Genomic DNA, 12844 nt, shown 5'->3' on the forward strand with positions numbered 1-12844 from the left:
TAACCCTACCCCTAACTCTAACCATACACTAAACCAACCCTAACCCTAACCTTTATCCTAACATTAACCCTAACGCATCCCCACAGCCCTCAGCAAACCCATTCTCCAACACAGCCCCCTGTTTCCACCCCGACCCCTGCTCCATACCTTGCTCCCCGCACCAATAACAATTATCCCTATGTACCTCCTTCACAGAGGACTTGAGAGAAGCAATTAATCTCAGTAACAGGCTTTGAAGAGGAGAAGTGCTGTCTAAGCACTGCGCTCTTATCCTTTTGATGGGGTTAGCTGCACTGGAATACGAGCGAAGACATTTGGAGTAAATTAATAAAGAGTTTAATGGCATCCAAAAGTTAGGAAGATGGAGCATTTGAAAGGAGTTTACAGCTTTATGGGGAGGGAACAGCACAGTGAAGGGCATCTTTTCTCCACTGAGCTGCTGGGCTCCACACGATCCTATCCTGCACTGCAGTGCTTGCCCTTGGCTGTGCCCTGGGCAGAACCCCATAGGTGGTGGGGAGGAACCACGAGCACGCAGCAGGTGATTTGGGTTGTTGTCCCACGAAACAAAAGCACTCCAGAAATAAAGCATTTTCTAGCTGTGTGTTTCTGAAGGAGTCAAGGCATGGGGGCAGTTGGCCCCACTCCCAGCACGAGCATCCGATGCCACATGTCCCATAAATGGTGTTTTTTTGCATTGTTTCATGTGCTTGGGGTGATTAATGCCCCTGTGGTTGCTGGAGTGTGGATGCTGCTTTGTGCACGCTCTAACATAATTTCCACCACGGTGCTGGAAGGCAAGGACACATAAATAGCATTTGTCACCAGCTCCATCCCTACTGCCAGCCAGCTTGCTGGTTTCCCCATAGCCAGGAACACGTGCTCAGGGAGTGACCAAATTAGCCCTGCAGTGGTGCTAATTACTCCGAATTAATTAGCAATCAGTTAACTCCATGTTATAAAAGCCTCTGGTGAAGGAGGAAACCCAGCTAGAGGGCTCTGGGGGCTGCGTGGAGTGGCTTTGTGCAGCTTTTCTTTTTCCTCTTTCTGCTCTGTTGGGGAAATGGAAAGGCACAGAGGGGACATAAGGACTTAATGCAATCCCAGCCGCAATCAGAGCAGCGAGCAGCAGGGAGATGCTGCTGTGGAGCATCTGGGATGCTGGCTGCAGGCAAGGCAGATATGGTGCCTGGAGAGCACTGCCAGCTCCCAGTAGTGAGTGGAGGAGCAGGAGGAGGGATGGAGATGTGGCCTGGGAGCTGGCAGGCAGGGGCAGAGCCCCATCACAACCAGGACTCTCCAGCAAGACGTTCCCCTTGGCTCTGTGTAATTGTTGGCACTCTGACAGGGTGATTAACACTGCTGCACCATGGCTGCCGATGGCACACATGCGTGGAGAAAGCATCACTTTTTCCAGTGGCCTCTGCCTAAATGCTTTCAGCCGAAGGATCTGGGCTGCTTTCCAAAAGCAACCAAGCTTTCTGCAGGCAGAGAGCACCACAAAGTGCCCAGAGGTCCTATTAAGGCTGCACAGCCCTGCCCTGCAACCTGAAAACGTGTTCTGCTCCTGGAGGAACAGAGGGAGACGGCGCTGCTCTGTGCGTGCTGGAGGTGCTGAGCAGGAGCTGGTGAAGGACAGAGCAGTGGGAGGTGGGCCTGGGGCTGGTAGGGGGGCTGCAGTGGGAACTGCATGGGGCCATGAACCCTTCTGGGTGTGATGGAAAGATGCGCGTGGCCTAGAGCAGCCAGTGAGCTAAATGTTTTTAAATAGGAATGCTTTAAGAACTGTCTGCCTGTAAACATACAGATGTGTTTGTGTGTGTGTGCGTGAGTTTATACACACGTGTATCTTGGTTTAAAGGCTGCCTGATCATCGTTTTAGCAGGGAAGACATCTGTCTTCACTTGGGCTGGAGCGTTACCGCTTTCCTCCTGCCCTGGGTTTCACAATGCCTCCTCTCACGTCTCCCACCTCCATGCTGTTCCAGGGCTCAGGCCTGGCTGCCTGACCACCCCCCAGGGCTGTCCCTGCCTCCCTGGGATGTGCCCAATGCCATCCCTGTGCCATCCTGTGGCTCCTCCACCTCCCCTGGAGGCAGCAGCTGAAACGCACTGCTCTGCTTTTGCGCAGGGCTGACACGTTGCATTACATAGCTGCAGCCATCCCCTGGTTCTGGGCTGTAGCTACGCAATCAAGCTCTCCAGTGCAATAATTCCAAGCCCTCTCTTGATTCCTGTATTAAATAAAGTACATTTACAGAGTATATGAATTCCAGATTCAGCCTGAGACTCCAGGGACGCATATTCCTCTCCTGGAACTTGTATATCCGGTCCTAGGATGAACCCCCCCCCTCCAAGCCCTGAGCATAACAAGCATTTCTTGTGTGTTTTTTTTTCCCTCTGTCTCTGTCACATCGGGCATGTAGTGTGTGCAGGGCTGATAAACAGCATCTGGTTGGAGTCAGGTAAGGGCCACTCCGGGGAATCAGTTTGTGGTCAGCTGCCAACCTTTCTCTCCCTCCTTAATGCGCTTTTGCAGATGGATGAGGACTGCAGCCAGCTGAGGTTATGGTTTCAGATAGCACTGGGGAAAGGAGGGAGAAGGTTGAGCTTGTCCTTACCCTATCAGCTCTGCTGCTGGGGCTTTGCCTTAATGAAAGGCACATGAATGAATCGCCCTGCAGCTCGCAGGGAGTGTGAGTCCTCCGGGTCCACGCAGCTCCATGCACTCAGACCACGCTCTTCTTTCTGCTTGGTGCAAGCAGGGGGGCTCCCTGGGTGCCCCCCCCCGGCTCTGCTCTTTGCTTGGTGCCTGCAGCATGCCCACCCCACGCTTTGCCCTGCTGCTCTCCAGCCCCCCGCTTGCTTTTCCCCTTTCTGCTGCCAATTGCGCCTTCGTTCCCACGCAGAGACAGCGAAGCAGCACATCTCCCCCTCCTGCAGGGAGGGAAAGGTGCCAGGGGGGAAACATGAACCCAACGGCTGTGCAGCCTGCTGTGCCTCGGTGTGGGGAGGCTGCTGGGCCGGGAGCAGCCATCGCCTGCTAGCCAGGAGAGCTGCGATGCTCTCGAGGAACAGAGCTGAGCTTCACAGAGCCACTGGGTTTGCTGGAAAGCCAAAGTCCTGCCGGCACCGTGGCCTCGCTGGGAAGCTCACTGCCAAGTTCTGGAGTGCTGCCCCAATCCGTGTTTCTCACAAGTCCGTATTTCTGCAGGAGAAGGAGGAAATTCTTGTATAAAAATGGAAACGCACCCCTTTTGCCAAGCTATTAATTCTGCTTCCTATGGAAACCAAGAGATCCCTGCCTTCGCTGTGCCTCTGCACTGAACTTCCCAGTTTATTTTTATGCCCAGATTTGGCAAAGCGTTTCAGCCCAAACGCAGCCACGCATGAGCTGAGGTCCATCCCTGCTCTGAGAGCGCCACAGACAAACTCCCCTCGCTCTGGGTTTGTTCCCTGCTGCAGAGACTTTCTTTTCTTCTCCTTGCCAAGCTATCATTTGCTTTAATTAATTTTGCACAGCGAGTCTGGGAGTTCAGTGGTGGTTTCAAGCCTCTGGAATAGCCAGGGAAACCGACTTAATTAGATCGAGTGAGCCAAAGTTACTTAAGCGATTTGTAATAAGTTCCAGGTTCTCCCACACCAAAGGCTTTCAGCTGAGGACAGGAACTTCCTGAGCGTGTTCTGCAATGCAGGGCTGCAGCCCGCGACTTTCAAACCTGCGCTGAGTGTGCAGACAGAGGGGAGCAGCGCTGGGCTGCAGCTCCAGCTGTAGGGCTGTGCTTTGGGCTGCAGTTCTGTGACCCTGAAGTTCTTTGCTGTGAGAACAGTGAGGGGCTGAACAGCTGTCCAGAGAGGCTGTGATGCCCCGTCCATCCCTGTAGGTGTTCAAGGCCGGGTTGGATGGGGCCCTGGGCAGCCTGGGCTGCTGTGAAATGTGGAGGTTGGTGGCCCTGCGTGCAGCAGGGGGTTGGAGATTTGTGATCCTTGAGGTCCCTTCCTGGCCATTCTGTGATTCTGTGACACAGTTGGCCTGTCCAAATCCTGCCCATTCATGTGTTGAGATGCTCATCAAAGAACCAGACCTCTGCATCCCAGTTATTCTGCCAGAAAGAGCAGAGATGTGTAACGTGGGGAAGGACAGCTGTGGGCCAACTGAGTGAGCAGGCAATGACCTCCTTTCCAGAAGGACCTCAGCCTGTGCCAAAATTGCACCAGCAGAGCTGAAGGATTGGTACACAGACACTGAGGAGGAGCCCAGGTGCAATCACAGACACTGAGGAGCTTCAAGGATCAGAGGTGGGTTGGGAATTCTGCTGGAGGGATTTGGGGAGCAAGTTGTCAGTGGGACTGATCTGTCTTCTCCCACATATCTCAGTCATCAGGTGCAGAACGTCATCAGCACACAGAACAGAACCATGCAACCATGGCTTTGCTCTGCCACCTTCCTCTGCAGGATGCAGAGTGCTGTGCCTGCAGCCAGGTGCCTCCCAGTGCTGCCTGCAGGCTGTGGCTGCTTGTATTTACGTTGTGAAAAAGCTGTGATCAAAACAGTTTTCCCTTTTTTCTCCTCGCTGGGAATTTCGTGTGGGTGTGTAAATCTGTGTGTAAATCTGCTCCTTTCGCAGACAGATGGAGCTGGTTGTGCTTGGCTGCCCTGGATCTGCTTGGCATTGAGGTTTCCCTGAGCTGGAAGCAGTTGCTCCCTGCTCCTGGGGTGCATCCTTACCAATGCACACAGCTTCCCAGGCTGCAGAATCACCTCCAGGGGTGCACCCCAACCCTTTCAGAAGCAGCAATAGGTTTTAGCACGCTCTGTATGCGTGCTGGGTATCACCTGCAGCCCTTTGCAGCATCCCAACAGCTCTGCTGCTCCCTGCACCTTCCCAGTGAGCACAGCATCCCCAGCTCTGCTCCAGCACCCGCTCCCCCAGGGAGGCACAGCTCAGAAGGAAACGTAAATTAAACCCACGCAAAAACCAACTTAATTATCAGGGAATAAAGATCCCATTATTCTCTCTGCCCTGAAGCGAGAAAAAAGCAAATTCTCTCATTTCCTTCCTAAAGCCAAAGGAGGGTGGGAGAGGTTTACACAAGCAGCACGAAGGGAGTAGGAGCAGAACCTGCATTGCTCTGCATCTGCTCTGCCCCAAGGAGGGGACAGCAGTGCTGGGATTGAGCTGCCTGCTTGGGCACCCCCGTGGTTGCACCATGAAGCATCCCATCCCATAATGATGTCATCAGCAGTGCTGTGCCACAGCAGCAGGAGCTGCCCTGGATAGCAGAGATGCTGTGACAGCATTCAGGCCGAGGGAACAGGAACCCACCTGGGGGGGTGAAAATAACCACCCTGTGGGCAGAATGGGTGCTTTGGGAACAAAACCAGCTGAAACCAGGCTTTTTTTGGCAGCACAACAGTTGGGTCTTAAACAAGACGTTTTAAATTTACCCCGCGAGCCAAAAGGAGTTGTAATTTGAATATACAGCATGGTACATTCCTCGGAAATTGATCATAAAGCTCTGCTAAAACGCAGGCAGGGCCTGAATAAAATAAATATTTTTGCTTCCAGAGAAGTGAAAGGTCTGGGCAGAGCATTGATTTGTAATATTTTTAGCAGGTGATTCATCGAAGAGGGGAAAAAAATACCCAGGGCAGCTGAAGGCAGCAATGGCTCTGTGTGTGCTATGGGGCTGGTAGCAGTGCAGGCTGTGAGCACAGCTCTGCTCCAGCAATCTCAGGCTGCTGCAGCTCCTGCAGTGGCACTGAGGTTCCTTTTTGGTTGTCATTTGCCCCCAGCAGCCCTCTTGACCATGCTGGAGTTGGTGGGCATCGTTGGTGGCCACTGCCATTGGGTTCCATTGGTGGCCAAGGGAAAAGCATGGCTTGCAGCTCGCTGCTTGTGGCACACAGACACCTGCTGCTGGCTACAAAACCCAACTGAGAGCCGCATCTGGAGCCCATCCAGGCAGCAGCGCCTTCTCCAGGATATCATTTGGCACGCAGAGCCTGCAGCCTGAAAGCATGATGAAGGGGAGCAAGGGGACGAGAGTTAAAAGGAGGGTCTGGAAGCTGTGATCCTCTCCTTGGTGGAGAATCAGAGCAGCCCCAGATGCAGCGCTGTCACCAGGCAGTGGATGCTGCCTTCCATTGTGCTTTGTACTCCGGTCTGGTCCCAACATGCTCCCAGCTGGCTGCCTGTTCAGCCTGGATCAAACCCCCAGAGCAGCAGATACTCATTCATTGTCATCGGAGAGTTGGAAGAACTCCATGGCCCAACACAAATTGAGTGCTGAGAGACTGAATAATAAGGAAGAGCTCTCCTCTTTAATAGATCACCCAGGATGCACGGTGCCAAAGGTGCTGCCCCTAACTGCTGCCCTGAGAACCTGCATCCAGCCCCATTCGTGGGTGCTTTGTGGGCTGGCCAGCTGGGCTGTGCTCACAGCAATGTAACCCTGGTGGCCTGGGGGTCCCTGTGCCTGCAGTGCTGGTCCTGCTGTCACTGCAGTGCTCAGCAGAGGAGCAAACACACAGCGCAGCACTCGGAGTGCTCTGCAGCAGGAATGACATGCATTTCCTCTGCTCACCTGGACAACCTTATTCCCCTGATAGACATCTGCCACAGTGCAGCTCTGCCTGGATCGTGAACCACATGTGGAGTTTTATTGTGCTCTGAATACCGATTATTTCAGGTACTCCCGGAGCAATCTTTACCTCAAATGATGCAATAGGAGAACTGGAACTAAGCAGGGATTATATTTGGTGATGGCTATAAATCTGCTTTTATTACAGGCTTTCCTGTCAATGTGCCACTCAGCCCTGCTGCTCTGGGTTTGACTGACACTCCGTGGTCCTTCCCATTCGTGCTTGGGGCTGCCCCTTGGAAAACAACCGGCAACATCGAGGTTGCAACTGGAGGGTTGTGTTTCCGACCGATTTGCAAGGCTTGGGGAAGCGCTGAGTTTTGCATCGTTCTGCAACAGCCGGGATCAAAAAGTGCAGCACTGAAATGTGAGGGGTTTTGGAGCAACCTGCAAAGCAGCTGAGGAGGGAACGGAGCTGGCAGCTATAGAAGACTGAATTGCTCGGCGCGTTGAGCAATTAAGCCAAGCTGAACGGGGCAAGCGTGAACAAAGTGGTGGGGAAATCGCTGCGGCACAAAGCTGAGCTCACTGACCGCGTTGTGGTGAGGGGGCACAATTAGGGTCAATTAAGCTCCCACCGCACCGCCTGGCAGAGGGAATTAAGTGCCAATTTTCTGCACTGCTGCAGAGGCAGAGCGTTAAAATGATAAATAACGGGAAGCTTCAGCTGAAAAGAAGGAGTGAGTTGGGAGATGAGGGTTTGAGGCTGCCCTGAGCACCACTGCCCTCTGGCGCAGCCGCAGCGCCCTCCACAGCCAAACCCATAGGGATGGCTGGGCGGAAGCTCGCAGACCCACGGCTGCTGGGCTGCTCTGCTTAGCGCACCCCGATGGCTGAGCTTTTGCCTCCGGCTCATCGGGAAGCACATTTTTCGCCCGTAGGTGGGATGCTGCAGCCCTCGGAGCGTGGTGAAGGAGCAGAGCCCTTCCTTCTAACCGAGGTACCCACGCTGTGCTCGGGGTCAGCTGGTGCAGGCACAGCTCCCCTTAGGGCAGAAGGCTCCTGGGCTCTCATAGGTGTGCGTGGCACAGCTCTGCTCGTGCAGCTCCCCGACCTCCTGCTGCTTTTTGCAGCAGGTGGGCATGCAGAAGGCTGCTTTCGTTCTCACTGCCACGCGAGGTCTGCGCAGCTGCTGCGGGTCGTGTGGATTTGGGAACGAGCAACGGGCCGGCAAAGCAAACCGCGGTCCGTTTGTGGAGGTTCCCGAGCTGAGCAGAGCTCTTCCCCTCTCAACGCTACGCTTTCCGAGCTGAAATGGCCGCTGCCTCCCGCATTGCTGCTCCTGGCGCTCCCTCTGCAGGGAGCACAGAGGCAACGAGGCCGCATCCAGCTTCTCTCGGCAGCAGCCACGCACCGGCGCTCGGAGTGCGGTGGAAGTGATTTCCGTGCGTGTGTGCGCAGCGCTGAACCCCGGTCTTTGGGGCTTTCTGGGATCAGACCGTAATTCGGACGAATTGGAGGCTGCGAAACCCTCTCATGGGTCTGTAGAACGGGGGGAGGTGAGGTTTGCCCCCAGGGAGGGCAGGAGCTGGCCGGGATGGGGTGCGGAATGCAGGGATGCTCTCCTGCCGGCGCTCAGCAAGCGCAGCGCTCCCTCCATGCCGCAGCTCCGGAGCTGCCGCTCCTGCACTCTGTAAGCAGGGAGGTTCCCTCCCCGTCAGGGGGCCAGGCTGCCAAATTCCAGCCAAGAGCACATTTTTACAGCATGACAGCAGTGAGGCCCGGCACGGGATGCAGGCGGGAGGGCCACGGCTGTGCCATGCGTGGATGGTTCACCCAGCACTGCCTGCCCCGCCGTTTTCCTCTCCCCGTTTGGGGGAGGCACGCCAGATATTACAAAACATCCTTTTTCCTTTCGCTCAGGGTGCGCCGAGGTCCCCTGACGCCTCCTGATCCTCCCCACCCCGTCCATCCCCTTCCTTCCTTTGTGCTCCTTTTCCAGGCAGAGGTTTTCTGAGGAGCTCCAGGACAGGTGGCAGAAAGTGACGGCGCCTGGACGGATCTGTGCTGGAAAGGTAGGAAGGAGAAGGGCGCTGAGTGCTGCGTGCTTGGCAGCAGGATGGAGGGAGGAGAAGCAAGGAGCGAGGTGTCCCCGGACAGCCATGGTGCAGAGCTGGTCCCCAGCAGCCCCTTGTGGCTGCACGCCTTACTGCCCGCTCTCGTGGTGCTCCCACGTTCTCTGCATGCTCTCAGTGTTGTGGCTCTGTTTACGTTGCTAAGGAGAAGTTGTGTGAGCTCTCTAGGATGCTGCGTGCCGGCATGGGCACGTCGGGCTTCGTGCTGCACGCCAAGCTGGGTGACCGGCTGCTGCTTTGGGAACCTCGGTGATGCTCTCGGCGCTCTCATCTCTGAGAAAGCTGCTGCAGGAGGAGGATGGCTCGGGCACAGCAGCACTGCAGTGGGGGTGCAGAAGTGAGGACCCGCATGTCGGGCACCTTGCAGCCCAGTGCTGCGGCTCCGGGTGGCTTTGAGGCGGTGCTGTTGGGATGGGAGGCTTCAAGGAAGCATTTAAACACAGCCGTGTGACAGCCGCAGCTCTGAGTCACAGTCCTTGGACTCCAATGGAATTCTGCCCTGGGGTGGCAGCGAGGGCTTGCCGTGCCTCCTTCCCAGGAAAAATAGAAGTTTCCATGGCATGGTAAAGCTGATTATTCCCATCTGCTGTCCCTTAGACAGCAACCAACCAACAGAGCCGAGCACGCAGGGCGGGCACATCACCCGCCGTGGGCTATGGGGGCGAGCAGGGGGTTGTGGTGTGCATCGCCGAGGACACATGGGGTTCTGATGCCTTCCTGCAGCTCAGGCACGCCGGCACCAGGGCGGTCAGGCTGGTCGGGAAACTTTGTTTTCATAGTTTTCATCCAAGGAAGGTTTTGTGTTGGTTTTTTTTTTTTTTTTTTAATAGTTTTCTTTCTTTCCCTCCTTCTTTCCCTCCTTCTTTCCCTCCTTCTTTCCCTCCTTCTTTCTCTCCTTTCTCTTTTAAGAAAGGTGAAAGCTTGCAAGGATGTCGACACTTTTCTTGCATAAAAAATAACGCAACCCCTCCAAAAAACAAAACCAAAAAGATGATGAATATGTGAGTTTTTCTCAGGACTCCATGGGCGTTGGGAGCTCGGGCTGCGGCTGCGACCTCGGGCTGAGGATGCTGTGCTGAGGGCTGCCGGTCCCAGCAATGCTGCCCTGAGGTCCGGGCTGCGCTGTTCTGAGAACCGAGGTCAAACCGTGTGGCTGCGCGGAAAGAAAAAAGGAGTCAGACAGACTGACTGACAGACAGACAGGAGCCGTAGCAAACGCGAGAGGCAGATTCCTACCGGCGCCGGGTCGGATGCCGGGGCTCCAGCTGCGGGTTGCCAGCTCCGGGTCCGCCTGCGGTGCGGTGCCGAGCAGAGCCGTGCCGTCCACTCCCCCGCGGAGGCGGGGACGCCGTCGGGGCCGGCACAACGCGGCGGCAGCTCGGCTCGACCCGGCCCGGTTCTGCCCCAAACGTCCCGGTGCTGCGGTTCTGCTATGGGGGCGGCTCAGAGCCAGAAGTTGCGGGAGGGATCCGCCGAACGCCGGTGAGTGAGGGACCGGGGGATCGGGAGAACCGGACCGGAACCGGGCAGCAGCTCCAGGAGCTGGGAATCCAAACTGCAAAGCTAAGGGGTACAGTTTGGGTTGGAAACAACAGAGCGAGAGGAAACTGAGCGTGGAGTGAGTGAGCGAAAAGGCTTTTCTTTGCCTTCCCTCTTCTCTCCCTCCGTTCAGAGTTCCTGACAAAACAGTTTCCCGTTTGTTGTCAGCACGCTGAGTTTTTCGGGCTGCAGCCCAGCCCTGCGTGGCATAAATCACAGCGCGAGGAGCCGTAAAAACAACAAGAAGGTGCGGGGTTTGGAGCTGGAAGCGTCCCTGGTGGCAACCGGGAGTGCTGTGAGTTACCAACGGAGTTTGGGAGCTGGGAACAAAAGGAAAACACGTTAACTGTGATCAATAGCAAAACCGAGGACGTTTAGCTTGAAATCAACCCGAATTCTTAATGGAGCACAGAAATGTTGGCTCCCAGTGAGCCGCACAAATAACGGCGGCTGGGAGGTTTGCTGCTGATCTGCTGAGCTGGAAGGCTCTGATGGACCCCAGGAGGGCCTGAGGTGCTGCAGGTGTGTGGGGAGAACCTGCCCTGCTTTGCTTTGCTCTGGAGCTGTGCCCGGCTGTATGGAGCAGCTGCCCCCTGCTGCTCTTCTGAATGTTTGCAAACATTCCTGTGTGTGCGAGCACCCGCTCGGACAAGAGGAAAAACAACTTCAACGGGGAGAAACCAGCATGTTCTGTCCTCTGTCCGCTGTGCAGCCCTGCCCAGTGTTTCCTTGGGGTGTTTTCCTGAGTTAGAAGTTGTTCCCAGGCAGAAAAACCCAAGGCTGGGTTCTTCAATCCAAGGGTGCAGCTGTGCTCCGTGCAGCAATGTGGAGATGCTGCCCAGGTTTCACAATATCTCCAAGTCTGAACTAAAATCCAGCAGCCTGACAAACCCCCTGATAAAAGCATTCTACCACATAGCATGGATGTTTTTAGCAAGGGGGTTGAGAGGGGAGCAACAAAGCCAGGCAATGAAGGAAGGTGTCTGTACAGCATCCATGCGAAATCACAGATGGAACTCTCCCGTTTCAGGGCTGTTTCTATTGAGTTGTTTTGCCTGAGCTCACGTCCACACGGCTGGGATCAGGGAGATTAAAGCCGTGCTCACTGTTTGTAAAACACAGGACGAGCAACGTGCTCATTTGTTTTATTTTTTGCCTCGCTCCTTTTGAAAGCAGCCACAAATGCCTGCCCTCATTGGCCTGACAGCTGCGTGGTGGGGAAGGACAGCTGAGGCCAGGGGGCTGCTGGTGCTGTCAGGCTCATGGCTGACAGTTGTGTCCTTCGCTGCTATTTTTACAGAGCTATTTTGGTGGAATGTGGAGCGATGGGACAGAAACCTGGGGCTGCTGCACCCCTGATTGATTGCTCTTTTTCCCTCTGCCTGCCTTTTCCCAAGGCCCTTTCTGATTTAGGCAGAGATGAAGCTCTCCCTGGCTGTTTTCCCAGCCCGGGTAGGTGAGCTGCAGATGGGAATCATCAGCACTGATCTCTTCAGCATCACTGCACAGGTCAGGGAACACGTTATGAAACCTCTTCTCCTCTTGCTGGGACACATAAAGCTTTGGGTAGTTTTCATCATTCCCCAAATTTGCATTTTCACGAGGTAATGGCTTAGAATAATCCGTGCTGAGCCCAGGTGGGGGTGACAGCAGTGACACAGGCACTGTGTGCACAGTTTGCCTCACACTGCTGGGAGCTCTGTTTGGAGCAGGTCAGCATCCCTTGCAGAGATGTTGGCTGTGCCAGGCAGCTTTTGGCAGCCTGAGCCATCGGTGTGACCGAAGCAGTCAGGTTATCTCCTCAGCAAATGATTTGCAGTCGGTGCTGCTGCCAGGCTGGGTTGGACGCCAAGCTGAAAAACGCCACTGGAGGCGATTTCAGAATTGCTCGTTGCAGACAGCAGGTGGAAGCAGGCTCTGCTCGTTAACTGCTCCCAATGAACCGCCGTCTGGCTGACCCCACTCCTGCTCCTTCCCCTTTGAGGCCACTGGGAGCGGGGCCGGCTCTGTGCGTTGCTGCACAATGGAAGGATGCTGCTGATTTCCTCCATTGGAAGCTGCTGGTTTCCTCCCACGCAACAAGTGGGCGCTGCAGCAGCCGCATCTGTGCCATGGCTGATGCAGATCCCTGTGGCAGAGGCTTTGTGCTCCCTCTGCCAGCATCCAAACCCGCTGCTGCTCCTCTGCCCTTTGCTTTTCTGTTTGCTCCGTGGCGTCCCTGCAGCTGTGAGCTCCTCTATGGAGCAGCAGTGCTGTCACTCCAGTGGAGTCTTTTGGGTCAGCAGCGATCTGTGAAGTGACTGATGGGAAGGGGAGAGGGAGGAGGAGGAGCTGAGGCTGCTGCAGAGCGCTGCGTGCCGCCGTGCACATGCTGGAGAGCTCGTTATGTAAAATTCATCTGCAGAAATCAGCCCTGCCACTTCAGATGGGGGGAAGTGGCTGTGTGTTTCTGCTCGGCGCAAGCGTAGGCAAGAGGATGTTGAGGTTCTGCTGCTTCAGCCTCTTGTTTTTCTGCAGATGAGCTTTGCTAAGTGCTGCAGACCGCTGGCAGCTGAGTGCTTTGCACGGGACAGAGGTCTGCAGGGC

The sequence above is a fragment of the Lagopus leucura genome, unplaced genomic scaffold (genome assembly GCF_019238085.1).
Source record: "Lagopus leucura isolate 7727_CA_CO unplaced genomic scaffold, USGS_WTPT01 Super-Scaffold_100056, whole genome shotgun sequence".
Classification (NCBI taxonomy): domain Eukaryota; kingdom Metazoa; phylum Chordata; class Aves; order Galliformes; family Phasianidae; genus Lagopus; species Lagopus leucura.